The sequence below is a fragment of the Balaenoptera physalus genome (genome assembly GCF_965194825.1).
Source record: "Balaenoptera physalus genome assembly, chromosome: 8".
NCBI classification, from domain to species: domain Eukaryota; kingdom Metazoa; phylum Chordata; class Mammalia; order Artiodactyla; family Balaenopteridae; genus Balaenoptera; species Balaenoptera physalus.
Window position 1 is genome coordinate 71317479 of NC_138887.1, and position 27721 is coordinate 71345199.

A 27721-nucleotide genomic window follows, 5' to 3' on the forward strand; every position below is an offset into this window, starting at 1 on the left:
CTGTAGTCCTTCACCCTAAGGAGAACCAAAAACAACAATAAGCTTGCTTGTCTTGAACATCAGAGAAGAGGAATGTAATTACATGTCATATCCAAGGTCATTCAGCCACACCTATACACCCCGAAGCTATATCACCAGCAGAACAAGGGAAGTTCCTAGATTACTTCTTTTAATAGAGTGATGATCTCAGAATCCTTGGACCACCACCCTACTCCCCCAGTTGCTTTATGATCTATTTCTCTCTACTTAACATTCTTAACTAGCCAAATATCACATTCCTTCTGTATAACAAATGTGACACTGTGGTGATAGTCCGTATAGTGTTTATATGATTAATTGTGACAATAAGATAATGGGCAATTAAAGTCAGTTTAGCCGAAAGGATTTTATTGCTTTTTATGTTCATTTGGAGTTTACTTTTTGTACATAAGAAAATAAAATAAATATTGGATTTGTAAATGAAAAAAAAAGGCAAAGTAATATAAACAGAGAGCATTTTCATCTTCATAAAGGAAATTCCATCACCCCTGTTTTCACACGACCTTTCTCTAATGTCACTGTTTTCCTGTGAAATGAATTGGCGCCCCCAGCACTAACATTCCAAGGGTAGCACGCTTCCCATTTCCACTGACACGTCAAATAAGGTCTATGAGTAAGGCAGGGTAAAGATTCTCACATGTTCCAGATCAAAACTGAGCACTGGCAACGACTGATGATTATAACCTACTCCCCCGGGGCAGAAAACCTAATCAAACTTGCCCAAATATTATAGCAAGCAAAACAAACATGTTGTTACGCAAAATGTAAATAAAATGTAAAGTAATTAAAGAGAACAAGTGCTTGGATCATTTTTGGAAAATTGGAATATTACTTACTGCTATATGTCTATGCCCTCAAAGGAAATATGCTAAATAACCCAGTTTTCTGAGGAAGCAAATGATTTAGTGACCTCAGACCTCAGTTGTCTTTCTTTCTGAGAGCTAATGCAGGGGTTCTTAAAATTTTCTGTGCCATTGATGTCTCTTTTACAGTCTGGTGAAGCCTATGAACTCCTCCCAGAAGAAAATTTGTAAATGCTTAAAACGAAGCAGGTTTACAAAAGCAACAGAAATCGAATTACAATTGAAAAGCAATTGAAACACAACTATCAAAATATTAAAAGAAAATGTGATATGGTACTATACAACTTCTTTATTAATATATTAAATAACAGCATTGTTGATGGAGCTAATAACTACTATAATTCCAATACAGTAATTAGCATGAACAACATTTCAGAAATACTATAATGTGTAAGGAAATGCAAAAATATTAATGATTTCTACTGTGACAGAATCACAGGTATATAGTAACACAATGTAGCATTCTCTGGCTCCATGGTTTGGAGCCTAAATTCATAATTGAAAGAAATTCTAAGTTTCAGTTTGAGCTTACTATAAATAAAGCAGGTTTGCTATGAACCTAAAATTATAGAATCAGGGTTAAGAACCCCTGGCTGTCCCTTTTACAAATAGTACAAATACAACAGACAAAGGATTAATCTCCAAAATATATAAACAGCTCATGCAGGTCAATATTAAAAAAACAAACAACCCAATCCAAAAATGGGCAGAAGACCTAAATAGACATTTCTCCAAAGAAGACATACAGATGGCCAAGAAGCACATGAAAAGCTGCTCAACATCACTAATTATTAGAGACATGCAAATCAAAACTACCGTGAGGTATCACCTCACACCAGTCAGAATGGGCATCATCAGAAAATCTACAAACAACAAAAGCTGGAGAGGGTGTGGCGAAAAGGGAACCCTCTTGCACTGTTGGTGGGAATGTAAATGGATACAGCCACTATGGAGGACAGTACGGAGGTTCCTTAAAAAACTAAAAATAGAATTACCATATGATCCAGCAATCCCACTACTGGGCATATACCCAGAGAAAACCATAATTCAAAAAGACACATGCACTCCAATGTTCATTGCAGCACTATTTACAATAGCCAGGCCATGGAAGCAACCTAAATGCCCATCGACAGACGAATGGATAAAGAAGATGTGGTACATAAATACAATGGACTATTACTCAGCCACAAAAAGGAACGAAACTGGGTCATTTGTTGAGACGTGGATGGATCTAGAGACCGTCATATTAATACAGAATGAAGTAAGTCAGAAAGAGAAAAACAAATATCGTATATTAACGCATATATGTGGAACCCAGAAAAATGGTACAGATGAACTGGTTTGCAGGGCAGAAGTTGAGACACAGATGTAGAGAACAAACGTATGGACACCAAGCGGGGAAAGCAGTGGGGGGGGGGTGGTGGTGGTGGTGTGATGAATTGGGAGATTGGGATTGACATGTATACACTGATGTGTATAAAATGGATGACTAATAAGGACCTGCTGTATAAAAAAATAAATTAAATAAAATTCAAAAATTAAAAAAAAATAGTACAAATACAATTGGTGTTCACCAACTGTGATTATTAACTAAATTAAGTTTTTAAATCCTACAACTACTAAGACTTCACTGAGCGATCAGAGAGGGCAGACATAGAACTGTGAAGGCTGCCGGCATGCATGGGAAAGATTAAAGTACATACATGGATGTGGAGAATCTCTGATGCACTCTGAGAAGCAAGGTCCAAGAAATCCACTTTACCACTAACCTGGCTCCCAGAAGGGCCCTAAAGAAGGATCCTGAAAATCCATAATGTGCAAATGACAATCGTAAGTATCTAAGATCACGTAGCTAAAGTACCTTTCTCTCTGCAATATTTGCATTAAAATTCTACCAGAAGAAAGACTTAATTCACCAAAATTCTAAGTTAGGCATTGTTCATTAAAATATTAATAACAATATAACCATTGGAATTTTCTAATAAAAGCATATGAAAAACACACATGAAATACTTAAAAAGCAAAACCACAGAAGTACAGCATTTTTTTGTTTAGTTGGTAGGTTGACTGTTGCTAGTATTGGGTTGTCTTTACTGTAAAGGTTGGGAGAAACAGCCCCTAACCCAGGTACTAGAGCCAAAGTGGGCATTTGATGATATATGAACAGGAAAGAACCATAAAGGAAGCAAAAATCAATAATAGGCAAGGATCTTCATGGCATTACCCAAGACTGAATTTATTATTTGCCCACCTAAACCCAAATGTATTAGTTTCCTAGAGCTGCCGTAACAAATTACCACAAAACTGGTGGCTTAAAACAACAGAAATTTATTCCTTCACACTTCCAGAGGCCAGAAGAACAAAATCAAGGTGTTGGCAGGGTTTGCTCCCTCTGGAGGCGCTGAGGGAGAATCTGTTCCGTGTCCCTCTCACGTTCCATGGCTGCCAGCAACCTTTGGCTTTCCTTGGCTTGGGACCGCATAATTACTATCTACTTCTGTCTTCACCTGCCTTTCTCCTCTCTGTGTCTTTGTGTCTCTAATCTCTCCTTTCTCCTATAAGGACACCAGGTATTAGATTTAGAGCCCACCCTAAATCCAGAATGATCTCCTCTCAAGATCCTTAACTAACTACATCCACAAAGACCCTATTTCCAAATAAGGTCACATTCACAGATACTGGGAGTGAGGACTGGGATATATCTCTTGGGGTGGGGGGAACAATTCAATCTACTACACGGAAGAAGCCTAAAATTCCACACATTCTAGATACAGAGGCTTTTGATAAAAGATGATCAGAGGCAATACAAAACATAAAGCATTTTTTTCCTTACAGCAAGTATTAGTGGATACTTCTATATTTTTTTAAAAAACTACACATCATAAATTCCTAGGATTGCAGATGTGTGCAGTAAACACAGGGAGGATATGGGTCTACAGAATTGAAATAGAGTTAGTGCAGACTGTGTAGTTTAGACAGAACGTTAAGATATTTTAGGGACTTAACTTTGAGAAATTATAGACACAAACCAGGAACTACTGGCAATCATCTCTGAAACGAGCTGTACGCAGGCTGGCCCTGGAGGGTGTGGGCCAGTGTAGGATATAAAAACAGGATGAAGAGACATGGCCCCTTAGTCACTGTTGCCTAAGGATGTTCTCAGTTCTTCAGTGAAATAGGCTGAGTATCACCCAACCCAAGCAGGAGTTATGACTGGATTCTTTAAGATATGCTGTCTATATTGGTCCTTAAATTACCTCTCTGTGAGTTTAAAAAAAAAAAAGTTCATAGTTCATCTAGTGGTACGTAGCCAACTTTACTAACCTAAAGTTTTTATGTTTACATAAAGTCCGAAATTAGTGGGAAAAAAGACTCAATGTAGTACAAAGAAAAGTAGTATCTGAACTAGGTAAACCAACTAATACTGGCAGTCATAGTGTTCAAAGAGGGGAGACTGTCTGATGTCCAAATATGAAAATTTTTTTAGATCCAACACTCTTTATATATCCTAAGATTTGGGAAGTTGGTGCCAAGGTATGGTGATGTGGCCTTTATCCACATATCTAACTTAATAAATATTTTCCATGTCTTCAAAATAGAAAGCATGTTATCATCTAAAAATTAGAAGTATGCATGCAAAGGTGTATTTTATCAATTTGTTCATTTTGTTTAATGATATTATACAGTTCTTTGTAGATGTACAGTCCTTAGACTTACTAAATAGATTACCCCAGTCTTTCTAGAAAGGACCTTGTTTTATTCTTCTTTGGTATCTCCCATAATACATAGTCTGTTCCTAGTGTATAATCAGTGATCAGTGGTAGCTACAAGATTTCCTAATACTTTATACTAAATGGCAGTTCCTTCTTATGGAAATGACCACCTACAGATGTGATTATCTGAAGGGATTCCTATTAGATAAACACTGCTCAATATTTTTCCCACTGAAACGACAATAAAACCTGAGTTTGGACAGCACTTAATTGTGCTGGTGCACTCGGCACCTCAGTTTCCCCATTTGTAAAATGGGGGTAATAGTTGTACCTGTTTCAGAGGGGTGTTGTGAGATTTAAATAAGTTAATATTTGGAAAGGATCCAGAAGAGTATCTGGCACATAGAGAGTGCTAGATAAGCATTTTTATTAGCAATGGTGTTTATATTCTTATTATTATTCACTAGCCTTCCAGAAATAGGTTTGTTTGAAGGAATAAATACAGTAATACATCTTTTAGTGAGCGTTGCTGGGCAACAATGTCTCGAGTGTCAGTCAATCCATCAGTCAGTATTTATTTCACATCTATGCTGTGCCAGGCACTGTTCTCCAGTAACACAGTAAGACAGTAATGAAGAACAGGCAGTCCCTGCTCTCAATAAGCTTACACCCCAGTGGGAAAAGAAATACATAAACACAGTGATTAAAAAATAAAATAGTATGTACCATGAAGAAAATAAAATTGTGTAATGTGACATACTCTGCCTGCCTGAAAGGTGGTGGAAGGGAGAGCTACTTTGAGCTGAGAATATCTTCAAAGGTTAAGAAGCTGAGCTGAGACCAGAATAATGAGGCTGTCGTTTGTAGATCTGAGAAAAGACCTTTCCAAGCAGAAGTGATAGAAAACTACAACATGCAAACATCCTGAGAAAAGAACAAATGCTCAAGGTCGGTGTATTCAGTCATTACCTGAATATTGTCAGATATGAGCCAGTGGAGAGAGAGAAACTGATGACTGGGAGAAAGAAGAGGATAGTTAGAGGAGTGAAGTCTTCAGCAAGGTAGCATGAAGTGGGAACCAGAGTATATCTGGAGGGAATGGCCTTAGAGAGGGGCAAAGAGATGTGGCAGAGTCAAGTATGAATATGATGGACTCTTGGAATTAGAGTGAGATCATATCATGTGAGTGACGGGGGCAGGAAGGGACATCGAGGTTTAAGGCGTCATTTCAGAGAGTTAGAAATTGAATATGTTTGGCAGGTATAGTAGGATGGCACTCAAGTTAGTGTGCCCTTGCCACATATGGTCATGGTTTTGAAATGACTCTAGCCAGCAAAAACTGTTGGATTTTATCCAGCAACGTTTTGGCTGCTTGGAGGTGCATAGTGGGCGGTTAGTTGGGTGAAACCAGGGCTGATGTCTGCCAGGCAAGGAAAGTGGACAAAGAGATGGCCAAGGGAATCAGGGCGCTTGTGCAAGAAAATGATCATAGTAGTACATGAAATCTCAGCTGGGTAAGAAGGTTAAGTGAAAAGATAGGGGAAGCAAGAACAACTGATGAATATAAAAAAATAAATGATGAGGGCAGGGAATTGGAGGTACTGATGAAGATAGAAACTTGCAAGAGTGGGATAAACAGGGTAAGTGAACTGGATGGACAAGAGGTAATGATCAGAAAATGAGCTGTCTGAAGTGAAAGTGTGGCAGTTGTTAGTAATGAAAAGGTGGAAGTGGTGACTACATAAGTGCTAAGGTAGGCGGGCCCATCAATATCAAAAACTGACCTTAAATATTTTATTACAAACATTTTGGATAGAAATGCCATTAAGATGGTTTTTACACAATTCCTTGCATTATTAAAGTAGGCCAAACATATTTTTTCTGGTCATAATAGGTTACCAACATAAAGATTAATTATGACATGTATTATAATTCCCTCAGTATGTCCCAATTGTTTTGCCCCTGCAATAAATTATTCCTGACACTTGTATTTGGAGTCCTTGAGTCTGCTTTTTAGGGGTTTTTTGTTTTTTTTTAAGTTTTCCTGTCTCTTCCTTTGTTCCTTTCAGGCACAGTAGCCTGAAAACTGGACTTCTCAGAATTAACTAAAACATCCTTGAGTGAGGGTCTTAAAAGCACGCCTACAACTGAAGTCCATGAACTTGACTGAATTAGTTTGGTTTTCTCAGGTGTCCTTTACTTGGTTTCCCTCCCTCTGGTCAAATGATGCTTTATTCTTTAAAGAGGAAGAGTGGGCACCAGGATCAATGGATGATACTAACAATAGTAATAATAATAATAATAAATAATAATAAGCTTTTATTTCTAACAAGTGGATTTTGATGAGATTTTACAAACTTTTCTATTGAAATTTCTAGTGTTCAACTAAAATACTTCTCTTGCTTATAAATGACCTTCTTGGGGGATAGCTATCAAGTTATGAATGGCTCTGGGTTTGAGTTCAATGTTAAAATAGTTCTGATCTAGGGTTTTATATAATTCACATTTGAATGACATAAAAAATTATAACCTACCTCCCCACTGCCTCTAAAGATTCTTTCTCTTGTGGCCTTTTTCATGTACAATATCTATCACTGCTTTATAAAATGCAAGAAAACACAAATTAAGAATATTCCCAAATGGCCACTAGTTCAACCAAATTAGATATCTAAAGGGGACTAGGAGAGTAAGCCATTTACTTTGTTTTTCTCCACTTCCTTTTTTCAATGATAAAAACATTTTTTACTTAGGCCAATTGAAGGCAAATGTCCACATCTCTTTTTCCTGCCATTATTACATAAAAACACAGATGACATTTCTGAGAAATCAAAACTCTTTCAGTGGCTGCTGTGCATTTCCAGACTGTGAAGAGGCGGGTGGTCTCCAGTCCCTGTCATATAACGAATCCTGGACATCATTCCACAGCCTATTGACAACTGTAACTCCTGGGACTTGGCAAGCAATATCTCACTACAGAGACACTTACCAAAAAAAGGTCCAAGAACTCTATTATATCTTCACAAAATGCTATTGCAGACATAGGAGATATGGAGTTGGGAAAGAACTAATTAAATGAAAAGATTATAGATGAAAAAAAAGTCTGAAAAAAAGCAGAACCCTGGGAATAGCAAGAGATAAACCAGCCGGAGGCATCTGGCCTTTTCTGAACAACTTTAGCACAAAAACATTTGGCAGTCAGCAGAGGCAGTTACTTGAGTATTTCACTTTAGCTGCTGAAGCACAGGTTTAATCTCACCAATGTTTTTGACATGATTTCAAAGATCTTAAATTTCTACATCCCTCTTTTACAGGTTTCTATCAGTCCATCATTTTCCCTTCAAACTATTCACTCATTCATTCATCAGTATTTGTTCAAATAGTTCAAACAATACTTGAAAAAACAATATTTTTTTGTTTTTATAAAGAAGATTTATGACTGCCTACAATAATCCTTTGCAGTTTTCTTACTAGAATGGAATATGAGTTTTAGGACAGCTGTTGATTTAGTTGAGGCGGGTGGGGTAGAAGAAGAAATAGTCACAGTATTTTCAAAAAGTATAACACTTCAGTGAAGATTTTACATCAATTGATGTTGCCCTAAGTTTTTCAGTTTTAAAATGACTTTTTAACTGCAAAGGAATAGGTTTAAACACAGGAAATAAAATCTAGACCAGTCCATTATGCCTTTATTGAGACCCTATTATGCACTAGTCACCTTCTAGGTATTACATATACAGCAAAGCACAAATTACACAAGAATTCTTCGTGCTCGCTGCACTTGCATTCCAGGGGAAAGGCAAACGATAAGCATAATAAGTAATTCAAGTACAGTGTGTTACAAAGTCATGAGTGCTATAGAAATAACACAAAGAAAGGAGGAGCAAGGGAAGGGAGCTGGGCGTGTATGTGTGTAATTTCAAATAGAACTGCCTTGACTGCTCTTTTCTGAATGATCTCTGAGTTACAGTAAGTGAAAAAAGCAAGATGTAGAAGAATGTGACGAGTAGGCTGCCACTTGTATTTTTTAAGAATAAGTATGTGTGCTTTTATATGCACAGTCTGTCTGTGAAAGGAGCCCATAAATCATCAACATGGTTGCCTCCAGGCAGGAAAACTCATTGTCTGGGGAAAAATGTTTTTTCAAGTACACCTTTCATATCTTGAATTTTGCACCTGTGCATCATTTTGTCAAATATTTTAACTAATTCTTTAAAATGAAGTTTTATATAACCCAAAATAATCTATAGCAGTTAAATCAATGGTTTAGCAAATAATCTGTGAATATAAAATAAATCACCTAGATTTGGTATTTCCCTACCAGCAGGATAAAGTTTTAGAGTTATCCCAAGAAAAAATAACTCTTAGAAGCAATTAATCTTTACACACAGTCAAAATTATGTAAAAATAAGCATATGCCTAATATTTTCATTCTTCTTGTCCTTTTCTTTTCCTCCTATGATCTGCTCATTGCTAATTCTGTTTGAAGGTGAACAGGACAATGGATGAAGCTACACGCACGCTAATTTTTTTCTCCTCTTTAGCAATTGAGAATCCAACTAACCTTCCTTTACTGGCACCAAGTGTAGATTGGCTGGGCTGGAATTGCCTTTACCAATAACACCTGCAGTACTAACAGTAATCCACTGTTGAATCATAGCTCTTTCAGCAGCCTGATAAGTCAGCGTGTCTACCAGGAGGCTGGGGTGAAGCTGAGATGGCTTATCTTCACTTTTAGGATTACCAATAGAGTATCTCTGTTAATAACAGTGGCGTTTATCAAAACATTAACTCAACTTAAAAGTTTCTCCATCTCTTCAAGCTATTTTGAACATCTTGTTCTTTGATAACATCATAGCTAAGTGACCTCCTCTGTGGTCAGCAGGTGTGGCTTGGGTCATATCCAGATTTCGAGTGGGGATGATCAGTTCATAGCCCTGCCAGTGGCCTGGGAATCTCCAACATTAGCGCAGACTTTGTGACCTGGAGAATCAGAGAACCAGATAAAGAGGACTGGGACTTCTTGCCCATTTCCAATTCCCAGAAGTAGCTCCCCTCACCTGTAGTCAGGGATTTTTAAAAATATTACTATTTACTTATCTCACACACTCAACTCTTCCACTTTTACCTTCTCTTGAATTTCTAGTAAGAGTTTCTTTAGGGCATGTTTTATTTTTAAATTTTTATTGTCATTCCTGACATCATCTCCTAGCCTAGTCTCCACTATTGTCAGTGTCTGGCATATTTTCCCATCAGGACTTTTTTTGGGTATAGGTGGGTGGCAAAATGTTGTTTGGTTTTGCTTCCTGCCATGTGTTGGCAGGAATTCTAAAAATAAGTTAAAACCAGGTCCATGGCCTGTGTTTCTTTACTGTACCCCTTATAATTTTACAGTTCAGGGGGATGGGGTGCATGGCTCAACTAGCCCACTTCCTGGTAAAGTAGGAAAGAAGTAGAAAAAGAAGTTTGCTGGGACAAGAAATTAAATTTCAAGTCTACCAGGAAGTAGCTGAGAAGCTTCAGCCGCAGAGATTGTTTACCTACGTCCCAAATATGCTACAAGAAAACTCAGGGTTTTTTTGTTTTTTGTGTTTTTTTTCCAAACAAGTGTCATCCCTTTGTGTGATGAAGGCACCTTAAGTAGGCAGTATGATTGGAGAACCAAGGCTGATCAGGTGCCCTTCTCATCCTACCCAATCCCATTTTATTAGGCAGGACTATACAAAAAACAGACTATACAAATATGGACTCTTATAACTTAAAAGCCCAGGGTATAGAGCTCTCTTCAGGTATGGAGTTCCAACAATTTCAGAAATCTATCTCTTCCCATCTCTTTGCTCTCCTTTCCCTTGAAGTGGCTTCTTTCTCAGGTTCACTTTCTCCTCACAGCCACATTCCAGCAGCTCAACAACCCTCTGGAAAGAGTGTGGTTGTTCCTGGAAAGATTCCTATTGGCCCAGCTTAGGCCACATGCCATCACTGAGCCAATCACTGTGGACAAAGTTGTGTGCTTTAATTGGCCAGGCCTAAGTCATGGGTCTATTCCTGAAATCCCAGCAGTGCTGCCACTTCCACCTGGACCACAAGGATTGTGCAAGGGTGTTTCTCAAAGAAAAATAGGGCTATGATTAGCAGAAAGGAAATGGATCCTGCAAGGCTAGGAAAAGAGGAGGTCAGTGAAGCACCAACAGGCCAAAATTTAAAGAGGTACGCATTTTCTGATTCATGAAAGTTTGCTTTTGACAGTGAGCTTCTCCTCAAACTTTGTGCCCTAGGCTCCTCCCTCACCTCACCCTCCTCCTGGCCCTGGATGCTGGGCAAACAAAAAAACAAAAAAATTCATTATACCCATGTTCAAAACTATGTCTCAGAGTACCTGAAATCCACACCTTTAGAGACTCATTTCTCTGAGTAGGCAGAGACATCTCTAGGGGTTCCTCAATTTCTTTTCCCCCAAAAATAGCTACAGGGTAAATCTTTAGTCAGTGAAAGTTTCCCCAATACATGCTAGTTATAGGCTATCAAGTCAGTAACCTCCAGAGCCAGCACGTGTTAAAAGCCCCACCCCATAAAAATGTGTGGTACACTATGAGGGACAAGTGGGCAAGAGCTGGGACTGTAGAGAAGAGGGTCCCTGGAGAGGAGGGAAATGACAGAAGAAAAGGAGATACAAGATGTTAAACGCACACTTTTATCCAATCACTTAATAACCCTTAATGAACACTGGCTCTAGGTCTACTTCATCGATTTTCCTAAGTTCTACCATATGGAGAAATGAAGGTAGCAGGCTGGCAAGAGAGGACGTAGCCGGAAAGACTCAGGGCACAGTCTATGTGGAAATCTCTGAACAGGATCTCTTTGATGGAGTGCAACATCTGGGAAGGCTTATCTGGAGTTCCGATGATAAGGCTAAAGGGAGGACAGTGAATCCTGCCAAGGGAAAATCCTTGCTTATCCTGGTGGCTGGTGTCTTTGAAAGCTTAATTTTCCCCTACGGTAAAGGTTTAAGGAAAGACTGGGAAAGTTATGAATTGTGTGTCACTCATAGGACCAAGGGAAAAGTCAATTCTTAAACCACAAGATAAATAAGTCAATTACCTCTTAAGTTTGGTACCAATAAAGACAATTTTTTTTCTATCTTTCATATTCCACTGATTTTAATCTTCCCTTTTTGGGACTCTAGTTGCCTTTGGCAAAGAAAAGAGCTTACATAACTGAAATATATCTGCCTCTAATAAAAATCAGGTTTAAAAATTTTTGTCCATCTTAAAGTTCATAAAGAAATGATTCTGTTATTAGTTGGAGGTTGCATTTGGGAATATGATTCTCCACTGTGTCAACTCATAATGGATCCAAACACTACCCAGAAAGCAGGGTAACCTGGTCCATAGACATCAGCTGTCTGCTTCTGGTGGCATATATGTCACCATGGTGTGAACGGTGGGTGGCTAGATGCCAGCAACCTTACAACCTTATAACTCACTCCCCTGTTTGTGGAGCAGCCTTCTACATAGAATGGCTTCCACAGGATGTGCCTACTGGGAGAGCATGTGGTGGCCAGAATGCCTGGTGTCCTCAGCAACCATATTTCACAGTAACTATTTGCTTTATCCTCCATTGAGAACTAACAAATCAGCATTCTAGTTGTAAGTACCAGGTTCAGTGTGCTAAGAGTCAAGTTTCTGTGCCCACAAGGCTTGCAGATGCTGGACCAGGGGCAAGTCACAGGAACTGTGCTGATCAACCGTGAGGCCTCTTAGAGACACAGCAGGAAGCCTTCTTTCCTAGTTACACCCCTTCTCTCACCCTGTGAGTCTTCAAACTGGGAAAATTAGATGCTATAAAAGCAATGAATACCTTTTTAAGTTCTTCCTTGCCCAAAGAATACTACCAGATGAACTTTTTGCAAAATATAATAATTGGCAGTAGATTTATTAATGAGTGCAATAAATATTGAGTACCTTATTATATGCCAGCTACTGTGCTAGGTGTGGTGGAGTATTCCAGGCTGAAAAGGATAGGGTATCAGTCCTCAAAGCTTGCAGACCAGGAGAGGAGATACACAATAACTTTCTTAAGAGACAAATTATTCTAAATTCTGTAGTAGAAGAATGAACTACACTGTATGGATAAAGAAAAGATTAATTGTAACAAGTGGCTCAGAGAAGACCTCTTGGAAGACATGGGATCTGAGCTGACTCCATGAGATGCTCTGGGGAGAGGTGCAATCCAGGCAAAAGGGGGTTTGGCTCAAAAGTGCAGGGAACAGGACTCCCACGTGGCTGAACATCTGGGCCTTGGCAAGCATGCCATTAAGACCAGGTGACTGGGTGAGAGACAGACTGGGAAAACTCTGGGCTCTAGACCTCAGAGCATGGGAGTGCAGGAGTGCTTTGTCCCATAGATTATCATGGTTAGTTAAATCTTAAACCACCATGGCTGTGTTTTTTGAGCTCTTCCTAAGTAGAAAGACTATCAGTCCAATATATATTATTGTGTATTAAGGTATCATCATCCCTTTCACTTGGTTTGTTTCTTTTGAACCATTTAATCTACCTAAATTAAGACCTCCAAATTCAAGATCACCCAGGCTATGACCCCCTCCCTGGGAAAAAAAAAAAAGAGGGTTTCCAGGCACAGGGGAAAGATGTCACCTCTGAATTAAGACACTATGGCACAGGGGGAAATGCCTAGGTGCCTAAATCAGGTGGTGTTTCCTCAGCTCTTCAGAGCGGCCCCTCTGGCTCCTTAGGAAAGCGGTCCTCCTCAGCCTCTCCGAGCCTCAATCTGCCTGGGATGCACATATCCCAAGGGGTTTGGGGAAAACCTTTTAAAAACCCCGCTGGCCAGAGATCAGCAGCAACATCTGAAGCAATAGCGGCAGTGGCAGCACCGGAATTTCTGGTCTTTCCAGCTGCCCGGGATTCCCAGCTTGAACTCTTCCTGGAAACCCTTGCTTTCTTCACCGCTTCTCTTGCGCAATCTAGTGGGCCCTCCCTCCGCTCTCCGGCTTCTTATACCGACGAGAGCGGCGAACCGCAGCCCCGAGCCTGAACGCCACACAGCGTCCCCTCTCGGCCCGGCACTCCGCGCGCCCCGCAGCGGCCACGCTGGACCACAGCTGCCTGGGAAACACCTCTCCCGCAGGTGGGTCACGCTGCTGCTGGCCTTCGCCTTGCACCTTTCGCCACAGGGCTCCCCTCCCTTATCAGCTTCCGCCCACCTCGATCTCCTGCTTCCAGGACCCCGCTCCGCAAACCTGCTCACCCTGGGAAGAAGGTGCAAGGCCACCCAAGGGTGTGGCCAGATGAGTTAAGCAATTCAACAAGCGGCTTGCTTCCTAGACTTTCAGCCCCGGGGTGCAGACGAGACCGAAGGAGAAGACTTGGAGGTTTGGGTTCCTCTCTGTATCTTACTTCTGGATAAAGGCAATCTAGATCTGAGTCCGCTTCTTGACCAAGAGCTGAAAATGTGTCCTGAGATCTGCAACCGCTTCCATCCTTGATCTTGATTCCAATGCCCTTCTGCAGTTTACTGATTAATTGCTTTTCCAGAGAAATATTGTTTGGAATGTAATTGTTTAGAGTAAATAAAGCCTTTGGTTCCCTGTTTGTCCAGAGGCAGCTGGAAGGTAGTTTTTCCCTCTGGATAGTAATTTAGAAACTTTCTTTAAAAGATGACTGGTGTAAGGGAAAGTGAATTGGATGGAGACTAGGGCAGGGGTGGATTGGGGAATTCTATTCCTAGTTCTAATTAGAAGTTCAGTACCTCAGCCTCAGTTTCCACACATGTAAAATAAAAGGCTCTTGGACCAGAGCAGCCACAAAATGCAACTCTAACAAGGTGGAAACACATGACTAAAGATGTTTGCAGGTTTGAAATACACTGAAAATTTCATCAATGCTATAAGTGTAACCAAGTAATTACTTTCTTCATAATAATGCAGGTTTCACTTTTATAGGGAAACTACCCCGCTGTGAAGAGACAGTCTTTCCCCACCTAGTATCTAGACTTGTACCACATTTATCATTCAGAGAATATGCTCAGCTTTCCAAACCAATTCTTCAGCCTTGCTGTAAGAGAATGTCCTATTCCCTATAAATAGCAGTCATATAAATGTCACTCATATGAAAGAACATTTTTTTCTGATACAGTAGGTGTAATTTTATAAAATGGCACATTTATTTGAAGCAGTAACTTTTTTGCAAGGCCCTGAGTTTTTCAGAATGCTTTGATTTAGCACGGTATGAAATTCTACCTGCCTGTATTCTACCTGCATGGCAAACACTGCCAACCCAGAAAGCAGGATGAAGCACTCCCTATTTATCAGGCTTCAAGGTTGTATAGGAAAATGGAACATGTGTATGGTGAAATTGGGTCATAGCACTCTGTCCATTTGGCAACATTTATGGTGCTTCTGAAGTTCACACAGCAACTTAAGGTTCAGAAACCAGCATGTTCGAGGCCTGACCCCTAACTTGAGAATGATTTTCAGATTCCTACCTTGCTTAAGCTTGCTAACTGTTGTTAGAAGTAACCAAATACGTTTTTATAAGCCTGTTAGTACACTGAAGACCTTAAGCCTTGAGCCTTGTTCTGAACAGTTTTAAGAAAAATAGATTCATTTGTCATAGAACTCCAAAATGGAAGAAATCCTGAACAGTCACTCTACATTTCCTCATCTCCTGAAGGACCACCTCACATCCCTCTACCACTACTCATGACATTATTAAAAGGGTGTAGATTCTCTTTTTAAAGTTTCCTGAGTAGTTGATTCTGAAGTCACCCTTAGAAACACATCCAGTGTTTCAAGATCCTCACCATCCAGTTATCTTTATAAGTCATTTGCATCTTTTGTCAACTGCTATTTAAAAATTATTTCCTTTTAAAATCTTCACAAAGTTAATAATCTGCTAGCAAAAAAAAAAAAAAAAAAGATATAATCACCTTTCAAACTTGAAGACTTGCCAGGGCAACTTGTACGTTTCTTCTGGGTCGTCCTCTGAAGAGGAAGTCAATTGTTCAGTGTCTGCAACTACATCTACCTATAATTCCTACTCTAAGAATCTAGGACAGGCTGTGGATAGTGAAGTTTTCTGTGTGGGATTTTTTTTGAAGTTGTAGTTAGGCCAGAAGTAATAGAAATAAAGTTTACAAGGCCTCTGAAGTCACCTGTTTGACTCTGTGCTTTGTACGTCCTTCTGTGCTCTGCACATCCAAAGAGAATGGGTCACTAGTTAACTACGAAGACAGTTAACCATGAACAGTTCCACATGATGTATTCAACCTACCATGAATTTTGAATGACTTTTAGGTCATTTCCAAAATGATTTGAATTAACACTTGTTCTTTTCTTGAGAAGAAATCAGATCTGGAAGGAATAAAGCTAAGTAAATAACTAAAGGATAATTAGTGCTGAAAACAATGTATGGTAAGAAAACATACTTGGCCAACATACGTAAGCAATTTGTTCTTCCAAAATCATTACGGAAAAAGGAACAAAGAATGCTTGCACTGTATGAAGATCATCTTTCAGAAATACATCACTGCAAAAAATATGCAATGTTCTACTCAAAGAAGCATTTCCACCCTAATTACCTAGGCAGGACATGACATCCTAATCTGAATGCTTCTCCACATTGTTCTAGAAGAGTGTAGTCTGCCATGTGTAAAAAAGCTTTATCATACTGAACTTTGATGGTTGCATACTTCTGAAAAGTTATTTTGAGGAAAGTATGTTTCTTTGAAATGTAGATTACATGATCAGTCTTCATGTCAGGATGAAGTTAAGTTCACTTTTCATCTTATAAGGAAGGTAAATGTGTGCAAAGGAAAATTTTGAAAAGTCAGGAACTATAATTCTAAAAAAAAAAGAAAGCTAAGAGGTAACTTAATATAACTATATAGCACTCCTCTTAGAGAGGGGTTATTAGAACACACCTCTTTTACCTTAGCTCCAAATATTGAAGGAAAAAAAATGGCATCAAGCACAGGGCCAAGTGTTCCAACCAGGGTTTCACTGGTGATGGCACAAGCCCTGAGAAAGCATGGGAATAGGAGGGCGTGGCTAATGGTCCACATTGATTATACATCTTTCATCTATACTTCTCATTTTACAGGGTGTGGAAACAGTTTTGAGCCCAAATTAAACAGTGGCTGAAGCAATTATGCACAGACTTTGGTAAACTTTCTTGTCCTACTTCCCAGGCAGAATAGCTCCCCTCCTCTGTATATGCAACATCTTCACACATTGTATTGCAGCAGTTTGATTATGGGTCTACATCTTCCCCAACTTGGGAGCCCCTGGAGGACAAGGTCAGTCTAAAGTTTATCACTTTATCCCTCTTGTGTAGCACAGTGCCTGGCTCAGAGAGGCTGTTCAATAAATCTGTCAAAAACATGCAGTCCTACCAAGACATTGTTGATAACACTAATTTTTATTTTTGAAAGATGCTTATCATTATGGGTGTAGGAGGTTATGAGCATGAATGCCCCCTGAGCTGTACTAGTTAATAGGGTCAAAGTGTCCTGCCCTTTGGGAAGAAGCATGAGATTGCTGTATGCTGTACAGTACATATAAAGTAAGTAGTGGAAATTATTATAACTATTTTTAAAAGGATAAAGAAATTGCAGCAACCTTGGTATTTCTTCTCATTTTAGTAACCCCATTATGTTGCTATCCTGGGTAAGGTTCATAATAAATTTGTAACTATAATACTTTGGAGTTTAATTCATTTTAAAGAGTGACATAATGAGATTAAGGCATTTCACTGAGGTCGTGAAAGTTGGAATGTTGAATTTTTAAAGGTTTTAATTAGCTTAACTTAAGTAAAACACTTGAGCCCTTCTTTAATACCTGAAGGCATGGCATAAGAAATGAAGCCTATTGAACAGTTCAAAAGAACTAAGTTACAGCAAATCATTCTTATTATAGAAATGATCGTGCTTCTAGTTATTTCTTCTCCAGTACCCAAGTACTAAAATGATTTCTTCATCCTATTCAATTGCCCTGACTTAGGTGGTATGAGATACGGAAGGGGGCTGAGGAGAAAGCAATTAGCAAGTTGGTAAATGGTTCACTGCAGTTAATAATGGTTATCTTCGACTGAGATCCTAAACTGTGCTTTTTTTTTTTTAATGCATGTCTGGAAAATTAGAAGATATGTGTTTGGGTTTGATGGTACACAAAGAGGTCCCTGAGGGAACCAAGAGTCTAGCGGTGTCAGACTTACAGCCAAATTCGTGTTAACTCCATGTGTGCAGTGGAGAGGGTCTGGAACATTTGTTGGGGGAGGGAAGCCACATGGATTCTGTTATCATTAAGAACCTAGGAGCCTTCCTAGAAGGAAGGCCTCTAAGGAAAGAGATTTTAAGGCTTAAAGTACAAAGTCAGGATTGGGAAAGTATATCATCCTGTCAGTCCAATTATTTCTCCATTTCCATGGTCACAGGCAGAGTCTTGGGGAGAAGGGGACGAGAGACAGAGAAAGAGTCAGTGGTATGCTGGTAAATGGCTCTCTAAGGCAAAAAAAATGTCCTGAATTACAGCATTTGCTGATTTCCATGGTGTGAAAACTCCCACCATGGCTGATTTCAAACTTTCAGCTGGCAAGCCAGCTCTGGTCATAACACACAACTAAAAAGAGCTGAAATTAAATACCTAGGACTTAAAAAGAAGGAGCTGCTTTCACTAAAATATATTTATCAACCAGCACTGCTCTCAGGCTTGTATATCAGAGTATAACACAGGAAGGGGAAAGGCGTTTCAAGGGTACTTTCTCTCCTGGGGTAAGAAATGAAGCAGCTGAAAGGCCAGATCATGGTCGCAGCTCAAGCTCATGGGGTCTTGGCGAACATTAGATGTACTCTGGCCATTGGGAGTCCTTGCCTCCAGAGCCAAATTAGAAATAGAAGAAAACAGTACCCAAAAGAAGATAAAGGAGACTCTATACAGGACATGTAAACCACCCCTAGGAGATTTCTAAAAATGCTAAGGAGATGCTTTGACGCAGATTGGAGTTTCCCCATCAGCAGGGTTGGGGGCCAGGGAATGGGATCAGATCCACAGCAAAACTGCTCTATCTCCAAACTGAGTTGGCAGTTATCAATACTGAGATAATTCCCAGTGGCCTCAAGGTGAGGATACATAACTATTCACAGGAAATTTATTTAAACAAAGTTAATTCTGAAATGATCAAATCACTTCCTAAATATCTCTGACTACAGCAGTCCAAGAAAAGCAAAACCCACTAATGGATACTAAATATTAAGTGGGTTTTTGTGATCACCAAATTACCCAATAAGCAAATGCTCAGGACTTCCCTGGTGGCACAGTGGTTAAGAATCCGCCTGCCAATGCAGGGGACATGGGTTTGAGCCCTGGTCTGGGAAGATCCCACATGCCACAGAGCAACTAAGCCCGTGCGCCACAACTACTGAGCCTGCGCTCTAGAGCCTGCGAGCCACAACTACTGAGCCCGCACACCTAGAGCCCGTGCTCCGCAACAAAGCGAAGCCACCCTAATGAGAAGCCCACGCACCGCAAGGAAGAGTAGCCTCCACTCACCGCAGCTAGAGAAAGCCTGCGGGCAGCAACAAAGACCCAACGCGGCCAGAAATAAATAAATAAATAAAATAAATTTTTTAAAAATTAAAAAAATAAAAAACTACTTAAAAAAAAAAAAAAGCAAATGCTCAGGTATTGTGTACGAGTCAAATGCCACCCCAGTCAGTGAGATAGAGTTGTTTTCCTGATGGTGGCAATCCAGGTCCTGATTCTCACGCTGAATCTTTGATGAACGACAGATTTATAAGCTGTTCAGGATTTAGAATGCAAACAGAGGTCAAGGTAAATTAACTCAGCCATGACTGAATCCCTGACCTTGCTGTCATGAGCCCCAGCGTTAATCAAATGAACTAACTAGCCTAGACAGGGGATAATAAACCTACATGATAAAATTCTTAGCCAGGGAATCATAAAACAATCTTCATTTATCTTGACAGATGCAGCTGAGATGTATATGTGAAAACACATATTAAAAAGATTTTTAGTTGGACCAGAATTTCACCAAAGAACCAATATTTAAAATAAATAAATTTTCTCCTAAAGTACAATTAAAACAGATAATATAGCTCTGCATTACCTTGCACTCATGGTATTCATTGGGTGGCAATGAAATGTTACTGACAGAATCATTTTAGCTGCAGCATGTCATGGCTAGTTTTACTTATTAGCAATTCATGTGGATATATATCCCCATAGAATATTAATGTAAAGGTTATATTTAGTTATGCTCTTGTGATTTAATCAGACTGTACAAGTTAAGATTAGTTTCCTTTTGGGTCATTCTATTGGCTAGCATAAAAACTAAGCATCAGTAAATTAGAGTGCTATGAGATACATAGCATTTTCTCCCAAAACAATTTAAATAATTAATCAATTTTTCAGCAACTAACCTGCAGTGGTTTCTTTATTTAGATTAAGAGTTTTAAATGATAGATTTATGGCAGTCTATAGCTATTACTGACAGAGCTACTTCCAACTACAAGGCTAAAATAAGAAATGTACTATTATATTTTCAAATAACATATATAGACTGAAGATGGAACTGTCAAAAAAATTAGAAAACTCCATTAATTACGGGCTCATTACATTTTTTGTAAACTACAATCAGTGGTCCTTTTAAACCAAGAGCTTCTGATTTTGCTACAGTAATATATACCTGTTAGTAAAAGAATATGTGCTTAAATGTGAGCATGCTTGCTTTCCCTAAAGAGCCTTGATCTCACTAAATACAGAAATAGCTCAGTGAATAAACTGGATGGGTTCATGTATTATTGTAAGGTTTTTAAAAAAATTTTTTTTTTTTTTTTTACTATTTTTTGCTTTCCAGTTGTCCCTGGGATATATTAAAACAAATGCTCTGAATCAGAGGAAGGCTGGCCTACTTGCAGAACTCCCTCCTGCCCCTATGCCTGGTGATTAAAAGAAACATTTGATTGATGGGCTTCAGCTCATTACAAATGTGTTGTCAAGTCATCTAGGGCTTTCAGGTTGAAATTCAGAAGGGACAATAAAACAGAAGGAAGGAATTTTAAAAATCCCTGTTTACAAGCATCAAATTAAAATGAAAAATCCTGTCATGTCGTATAGAGTTTAAAAGTGTCTTTTGTGTTCTGACTTCCTGGAGGTGCCAGGCCAAATCACTGGACTTGTGTGCTACAACCCTGACAGAGGGCAGGGGGGGTGTCCGGAGAAGGTACTGTAGGAGGAGTTCAAAACCTTGTGTGAACAATCGCTTCAGAATTCAAAGCTGAATTCTCAAAGGGAGAAAGGGGCGGAATGTCTTTCATACTGGTTTCATCCGAATGTAAACGGGATGTTGTCTGGCACCGTACGAGAGATGCTATGAAGTGACTGTAGCAGATTCACGGCTGGATGTGATCAAACTATGACTTGTGGCTCATGGAAGACAGCTCATCAAAGTTTCCTTAAGGGGGTTGTAGAGCAAAGCCTACCAAGTCTTGTGTCTGGCATCCCTTGACCCTCTTCCACAGGGGGCCTACACACTCTTTTTTTGCCTCCAGTTTTCATAAAAGTAGGAATTCTAGGCTATCAGACCCAGCCAATGGTTACTTAGAAGAAGAAATTGTAAAGCAGATGAAATGTTTCTGCATCCCCCTACAAGCTCATCCACAGCCTGTTCTTCCTCTGCCTTTTCCCTCCTCACCATCTCTTTCCAAAAAAAGATACCCTTATCTTTTCCCATTTCCAGTGGTTCTCAGCTCTGGATGCTCTTTAGAACTGATCTGTTTGGTCTGTTTTTTTTAAAAATACAGATGTCTGGGCCCTACCTCAGAACAATCGATTCAGAATCTCAGGAGGTGGTACCTGAGAATTTAATAGCATTGACTTGTTAAGTATAAGCACTTAAAACATGCAAATTTTGTAACTCTGTTGCAACATTTCCAAACAGGACATTCAGATAGCAAACTAGCAAATGAAGAAGTCCATACCATGGACTCAACACTAAAAAGGAACGAACTATTTACACGAACTATTTACATACGCGCCAACTTGGATGGATCTCAAGGGCATTATGCTAAGTGAAAAAAAAGCCAATATGAAAAGGTTGCATTTTGTGTGATTTCATTATATAACATTCTCAAAATGATAAAATTACAGAGTAGAGAACAGATTAATGACTTCCAGGGGTTGGGGCTGGAGACAGAGAGGGGGATAAGTATGACTATAAAGGGGTAGTGATGGAATAGTTCTGCATCCTGATTGCAGTAGTGGGTACCTGAACCCACACAAGGGATTAAAATGACAGAGAATTATACACACCCAATGTCCTGATATCAGTTTCCCAGTTTTGATATTGTACTCTAGCTATATAAAATGTAAACGCTGGAGGAAATGATAAAGGATGCACAAGGACCTCTTGTACTAGCTTTAAACTTACTGTGAATCTATAATTACGTTAAATAAAAAGGTTTCTTTGCTTGTTAAATACAAGCGTTTAAAATGTGAAATGTTTGTATTCCATTAGGACATTTCCATGTTTTTCATATGCTAGAATCCTCTAAAGCTGGAACTGGTCTGGGCCTCTCTGACCTCTGACCTCTGGGAGATGAGAGAAGTAAAAGCACAAGCCAGACTGGCCCTAACATCCTCATGGGATACCTAGTTGGGAACATCCAGCGGAATGCTGCCTTAGGTTCCCAGAACCCGGGGTGGGATCTGCAGACAGCGGGACCTGATGGGCGAGACTCTACATGACCCACACCAGTACCACTTCATCACACACGCACATGCGCGCGCGCACATACACACACACACGCGCGCGCGCTTATGCTTCTTCGTGGCTGCTACCATGGCCCTCACAGTTGTCTCTGCCACCTTTGCATCTGCATCATTGGTTGCCAATCTCTAATCTATACAAACACTCTTGCGGGGTCGCTTTACCTGTCTTGGCCTCCCTCTCTGGGAGATGCTTCCACAGGAGGCAAAACCTGGAGATTTTCCAAACCAGGGGATAGTCTTGTTTTGCTTCCTGTTACATAACTGAGGTTTGGAAAGCGCTGAAGGAAGGAGAGGAGACCACTATGCCATAAACATCTTACCCCAACTTTCCCTTAATAACTCCGCTTCCTGTTTACCACCTTTCTTATTTTCTTTATTCCTTCCATCCTACATCTATGAATAAAAGAGGACTAGGAAAGTTTTTTTACAAGTCTTTGAACAAGAAACCTTACTACCTCCATAAATCCATGTTTATACATGGGAGTTATTTTGAGTTACAAATAGTCTGAAATGATTGTAACTTCCTTCTTTACCTAGTACTTACTGTAAAATACACCCTCAATGAGATTTCCCTTGTGGTTTAGAGTGTGCATACATCTCGTTTTCATGAACATCTATTATTAGGATATTTTTTCCAAGAGTGCTGAATCAAATTCTTCCAAAGAACTAGCTAACTTTTTTATTTTTTACATGTTATTTCATCATCCCAGTTGTAACCTGAGGTCTGATCGTTTTTCTTCTACCATAAAAAGATAATAATAATCAAAATAGTGTATTATCCTGGGTTGATTTGCAAGCAGAGCCTGTGACAAAGGCTTGTGTGCAGATAGTTTATTATGGAAGTGATTCCAGGGAGCAGGAGTGAGGGGCAAGGGGCTTAAACCAGGGAACATGGGAAAGACAGGACAAGAGCCCATTAAATTGGCCACTGTTACAGAGGAGTGGTACTCTATTCCTCTGGGACTTTCATAGGAGCCTTATGAAATGTGTCAGAACTGTGTTGCAGAAGATGAAAGGGGAAGCATTTATCCATGGAGTCCTGTGCCCCGTTGTCTATGATGGGGACCATGGGCTGTACATGTCTGAGTGCCAAACAGGCACAGGTATCAGAGAAGCCCAGGGCAAGGATCAAGAGATAAAAGATCTAGAGCCCCAAAGTGAGCCTCTCTTAGGCAGTGGGAACCGAGCCGAGCTCAGTTATTGCCCAAGGACTGGAAATAGAACCAGGTGGGTTTGAAGGGGAACTCAAGATGTGTGTGACACAATTATCAACCTTAGAACTTCTATAACCTGATATGGAGTAACTAACTGCCCAATGGAATCACTGTATTTCTTTCTATTAACTCCACCGGTGATATTTTAATATCTCCTTACTGATTTTGTATCTTCAGTTTGTCTCTGAAGATTTAAGACGGAAAATAAATTTTAATGCTTGGGATAACAGCCCAAGTGTGTTATATTGGATTGCCAAGCTGCATTTTAAGGGGGAAATATTAAAATAAAATGTGAAAGAATTACAAATGAGAGAAATTCACACTTGAGCTGTTTTTACATCTGTGTTTTGATAAATTCATAGGCTCTGGAGCCGCTTTATATAAGGTTTTATTTATGAGAAATAAGTGGGGGAAGCAGAAGCTTCTCAAGAATGACTGAATACTATTTCAGGTAAATTTTATATATTCCAATAATCACAGTTATAGAAGCATAATTAACCCTTAATTTATAGAATTTATATAAAGACTACATTAATTAGATCATTAATAGACTGATTAATTATAGCATATTAAATACTCTCCTAATAATAGCCAGCTTATTGAGTACTTACTAAGTCTCAGGAATTGTTCTAAGATACATTAATTCATCTGATCCTCACAATGTCTCTTGAGTAGGTACTACAGATCTCTCATTTTAAAGTTGATGAAACTGAGACACAAAGAGTTTAACTTACCCAAGGTCACATGGCCAGTAAGTGGAACAAAAAATACTAGTGTAGTGTAGTTAATATCTTCATTTTTTTCAAAAAAAGTCTATGACAGGTTAGAATAGATGAATGTAGGGGCCACGTGGTCAAAATAAAGTCTGGACTCTCTCTCTGCAATGATTAAGGTAATCCAAATGATAATATGTCAGTAAAGACATCATCCATTTCATTGCAGGACACAGGCAACTTTGCCAAATCTATATTTTGCTTGCAAATGTTCATCCCAATATAGGAGATAGAAAAATAATGTATTAGGATAAAGAATGGAGAAAAAGTGAGGGAATAGCCAGGCACACTGGTATTCTTTCGATACACTCACAAACCAGTTCTACGAAGTAGAAAAATTAAGGCATCATTCAGCAGTTTAGGGTTTCAGTTATAACAATTAGTTGTTAACTGATTAGCAATATAATAGAATTTGCTACACTAGTTTGCATTTGTAGATGCTGCTAAGAGTTTTTCAAAGGGACAGCTGTGTTTCCATATGATAGGCCCTGATCATATCCAGGTGCTTTCCCATATAAGGTCATTTCCTGCTCTGATAAAGTTCAGGATATCAGTCACTAGCTAGTTTATAAAATGATTCACTTGTTGTGCTTAATTAAATTATTCAAAGAGTTTCTGTGGAAGTACAGAGAAGTCTCGTATTTCTTGTCCCTTTTCTCCATGACTTCTAACTACTTACAAATGTCTGAATGGTCTGCTTTTGATATAGATACACACCTTCGGATAAGCTCAGGTAAGAATTCCTTTTCTCTAATTTGAAAAGATACGTGCACCCCAATGTTCATAGAAGCACTGTTTACAACAGCCGAGATATGGAAACAACCTAAATGTCCATCGACAGATCAATGGATAAAGAAGATGTGGTATATATATCTATACAATGGAACATTACTCAATCATAAAAGAGAATGAAATAATGCCATTCGCAGCAACATGGATGGACAAAGAAAATATCATACTAAGGGAAGTAAGTCAGACAGAGAAGGACACACATCATATGATATCACTTATATGTGGAATCTAACAAAAAATGATACAAATAAACTTATCTACAAAACAGAAATAGACTCACAGACATAGAAAACAAACTTATGGTTACCAAAGGGGAGGGGATAGCGGGGGCGGGGGAGACAAATTAGGAGTTTGGAATTAACATATACACACCACTATATATTAAAAAAGGTAAACAATAAGGACCAACTGTATAGCACAGGGACCCATATTCAATATCTTGTAATAACCTATAATGGAAAAGAATCTGAAAAAGAATATATATATACATATATATATGTATAATTGAATCACTTTGCTTACCCCCAAACTAACACAACATTGGAAATTAACTATACTTCAAGAAAAACAAACAAACAAAAAACAGGTGTTTTCCATGGGCTAAAATGGAAAGGGCAAATTTCTGAAATCCTATTGAAAAGGTGCAATCTTCAATATGCTCTACAATCTGCATGAAATTCACCATGCTGGAATGGAAGAGTGATTAGGTCTGGTTTGAAATTCCTCATCAAATTCACGAAGTTTTACTTTAAACCCATTTGGGTGGAAGAAGTAATGTCCTTACAACGCCTTCCCCCACTTCTCTGCTTCACCTTACTCCTCCCTAACTCCCAGCGCTCAGTCTGTACTCACTCAGCTTCCTCCTCGTCACGCACCTCACGCTGTGCCTGGCACACAGAGGAAACCGCTGCTTCCAGCGCCGACATTCCACCCTTCTAATATGATCCCACAAATATTTATCAAGAAGTGCCTGGTCCATCACAGGCAGTGCTCTTTTTTAGCACTGAGGATGCATCACTGAACACAAGAGACTACACACACACACACACACACACACACCCAAAAAAAAAGATTAAAAGTTTAAACTAAATGCTAAATATTGGGAAGAGAAAAGTTTTTGAGAAAAATCCAGTACCGAAAGAAGAAATAATATTCTTTGAAAGTGGAGAGAGTATCCTAGATTATTTTATTAGATCATGAAAACTTCAAGATCTTTAAATTTCAAAAGCTTAAAAAGCAACACAATCACATGGTTTATAACAGTGTCTCAGTTTAGTTTTACCCTGCATTTCTTTTACTTTGGGTAAGATTAAGAAATCTTTTACTATATTGAAAAGTCATATTTCCCTAGGATGAACTAGCATCTCATTTTCTTTTGCCCTATTGTCTAATGGGCAAATTTTTTATTGGTTTGTATGAGTTAAAAATATTTTTCCAGTTTGATTATCTTGTGACTTCACTTATCATGATTTTGTGCTTTGCAGGTGTTATTTATTTTTATGTAATCACTTTTGTCCCTTTATTCTTTAATGGTTTCAAGGATTTGTGATATAGGAAAAGGGCCTTTCCCCTCTAAGGTTATAAAAGAATTCTCCATGGCCTCTTCTAGTTCTATTATAGTTCCATTTTTTTAAAAACTATATTTAAATCTTTAATATATTTTAAATTTACCTTGGGGAGGAGTGTGAGGTATAGGTTAAACTTTTTCTTCCAACTGGCTATTTAGATAGATACTTTGGCTATTTAAATAGATACTTTGTATGTTAAGGAAATATCTATTTGTTCCTTTTTAAATAAGAATCAAGAATAAATGTCAATTTTTTTTTTAGGTTTTTTTAAATTGAAGTATAGTTAATTTACAATGTTGTATAAATTTCTGGAGACATATAGGTTCTTGATCTTTTAGCACACATAAATATGGCCACATTTTTCTCCTTAATCTTCTAATATGGTGAGTTCTATTAAGATTTTCTAATATTGAATTTACAGAACTAATCTTTACATTCCTAGAATAATCCCATTTGATCAATGTGCACTGTCTCTTAACAGGCTGCCAGATTCTGTTGGTTAATTTGGGATTTTTGTATCACTAAACATAAATGAATTGGTCTGTAATTTCCTTATTACTGCATTCTTTGTCAGATTTTGCTCTTGAGAAATTTAGGAACTGTTAAGTGTTCAATAAATGCAGTATCATTGTGATACATGTCCATAGTTTAAGACAGCAACCAGTAAGCGTCTTGGGTTTTTACTGCATTTCTTTATCCAAAAGAAGATTTTGTTAAATAAGCCATACGAGACATATATACACTAATTTGTATAAAATAGATAACTAATAAGAACCTGCTATATAAAAAAAATTAAAATAAAATTCAAAAAAATAAAGACATATGAGAATATATGAGACAGTTTTTACTCCTTCCAAATTTTGTAGGGAATATGCTTGAGATAACTCAGTAAAAGATTCAAACAACATCAGTCAATCACTGCTTCCTGGATATAATTCTCATTAATTTTTCCCAGA

The 27721-nt window shown here is 38.7% G+C and overlaps 2 protein-coding genes across 3 annotated transcripts in view; one reads left to right on the forward strand and one right to left on the reverse strand.

Moving 5' to 3' along the window:
* The window catches only part of LOC309665542 (uncharacterized protein), a 406582-nt gene that overhangs the window by 333020 nt on the left and 45841 nt on the right, over window positions 1-27721 (reverse strand). The window lies entirely within an intron of this gene.
* The window catches only part of STEAP4 (STEAP4 metalloreductase), a 33215-nt gene continuing 7670 nt past the window's right edge, over window positions 2177-27721 (forward strand). Inside the window, exon 1 of one of the 2 annotated variants that reach the window (XM_082473714.1) lies at window positions 2177-13759. The gene's annotated coding sequence lies outside the window, so the exon portion shown is untranslated. The remainder of the gene's footprint in view (window positions 13760-27721) is intronic. The other variant, XM_082473713.1, reaches the window with a different exon arrangement.